The sequence below is a fragment of the Penaeus monodon genome, chromosome 43 (assembly GCF_015228065.2).
Source record: "Penaeus monodon isolate SGIC_2016 chromosome 43, NSTDA_Pmon_1, whole genome shotgun sequence".
Taxonomy (NCBI): Eukaryota; Metazoa; Arthropoda; class Malacostraca; order Decapoda; family Penaeidae; genus Penaeus; species Penaeus monodon.
The window spans coordinates 7,040,036-7,042,535 of NC_051428.1; positions in this window are offsets into that span (position 1 = coordinate 7,040,036).

Genomic DNA, 2,500 nt, shown 5'->3' on the forward strand with positions numbered 1-2,500 from the left:
GATCACTGATTTTCTCTTTTCTTTTTTTTATTTTGACAAACCTTCGCCCTCGGGTCTTGGGTGTGGTTTAAGGTGAAGAGTGGTCCAGCTGGGGTTCTTCGAAAATCTGCACAGTGTTGGCGGCAACAGATGAGAAGGTGTTGAGGGGTCAGCTGATGCGGAGCAGGACCTTTCGGAGGCACCGCTAAGCCACCAACTGCAAGAGCCAGAATGATTGCTCTACAAGAGTATGGTAGGTGGGATGTCTTGACTCCCTTATTGTATAGTAATGATGGAGTGTCATCCCCTACAGTGATCGAAAGATTGTTATAAGTCACGTATTTTGCATATGACTACCGGTGATTAACAAGGAAGTGTTACAGTAGTACATGGCTCTTGCGGAAGGGGGCATACAGCACAATATTGGAATGTTTAGTGTGATAAGAAGAGATGAACATTCAGTTTAAACAATTATCATGAATATGCACAAGTATAAGTACGCTTGTGACAAACAGTAAGGTTATATAAAATGTGTAGAATATAGTATTATGATATAGATATATCTGGGTTACGTAGTGTGTGTGTGTGTGTGTGTGTGTGTGTGTGTGTGTGTGTGTGTGTGTGTGTGTGTGTGTGTGTGTGTGTGTGTGTGTGTGTGTGTGTGTGTGTGTGTGTGTGTGTGTGTGTGTGTGTGTTTGTCCGCCTGTCCTGGAATTTAAGATATAATACTTTAGCAAATGAAGTATTGCTTCTAGACACATCTCTACAAAGAAAAACATTTTCAATTATGCCAGTGAGGATTTCACGTTATACATCACAAAAGTATCTGTTCCCATAAGCAATATTAATTGCCTCTCCTTCTATACATACAGCAATCACAGTGCAAATGAATATTCCTGATTGATACCGCGTACATATTTTCTTTAAACAGATGATGCATTCCCTTGGCTATGATCATTACCTGTATTTCACCACATCCCCCAAAGGAAATAAATGCTTTTCTCACTTCAAGTTGCATTCAATAAAAGCACTGCCCGCTATGCAATTCCAGTACGTGAGACTTAAACGACCTACACAAATATATGTCTGTGATACGTTTCCTACAGAAGTAATAACTAAGCAGATTGGATTGCCTTATTGGTCACCGAAATTCTCAGTTTCCGGCTACGAAAACGAGTAACGAATATGTCAATTACGATAAATTCTTGTTTTATGTGTGTGTAGGCGATACGGCTTTCAAAATGTCATGCAGTGTTCGCGCTGCAAAATATATTACATACGAAGGACGATCTTTTATTCATTGATATCTGGCTTTAGACATGTTATACATTCATCCAACAGCGTTACAGGTTAGCAACGCAGAAGTGTTTTTTTTTCTGTCTTTGCCTGATTTTATTTATTAATCTATCATCTATTCTGCATTTTTTTTTCTCATTCTCCTCGATCTACCCCTATCAGTTTCATGAATATCTAGAACAATCAACCCAAAACTCGATCTTTCAGAAGTCTGCAGCATCGTATTACTGGGACAAACGTGATACAGAATTACCCAAAAGTTGAGTCTGTTGGTGCCGGTTTGATAAAATTGTGATAAAGTCTGTTCATATATGCAAGGGCAGCATAAACGCATATCTATCTATCTATATCCCTGCCTAGCTATCCACCTAGATATACATGCTTTATTTTTATTTATATTCATGTCCACATTTATTTATTAATATAATCATTATGTGAGGAGGAGGGGGTCCGATGTCTCTCGCGAATTTTAACAAACCAACCGGCACTGTTTACATCTTTTTGGTATGGTAGCAACAGTAATTCATAAAGCAGCGTTGTTCACCCGCTTAACTTATCAAGAAAACGAAGGGAAATAAAATGGCTTTTTTTTTTTTTTTTTTTTTTTTTTTTTTTTTTTTTTTTTTGTCTGTCCATTATATTTTCTGAGAGTGTAATATCTAATTCCCTATTGACACAATTTTTATTATTATTGTTATTGTTATTATTATTATTGTTATTATTATTATTATTATTTTTATTATTATCATTAGCAATACTATTATCATTATCATTATTCATCTATAATTATTATCATCATTACCATCATCATCATTATCATTATTATTATCACCATTATCTTTATCATTATCATTATCATCATTATTATTTTGACTCATGATCATTATTATTTATCTATTTAGTATTATCATTATCATTATTATTATTATTTCTATTATTGTTATTATTATTATTATTATTATTATTATTATTATAACAACATATACTATTATTATTATCATTATCATCATCATTATTATTATTTATTATATTATCATATCATTATCTATTATTATTATATTATTATATTATTATTATTATTAGCTTTTTACTATATATCATAATCATTATCGTATATTATCATTTATCATTATTATTTATATTATTATTTTTATCATAATCACCGTCATCACCATAATTACTATTACTAATATCATTATCATTTCCATTTTCTCTATTATTATCT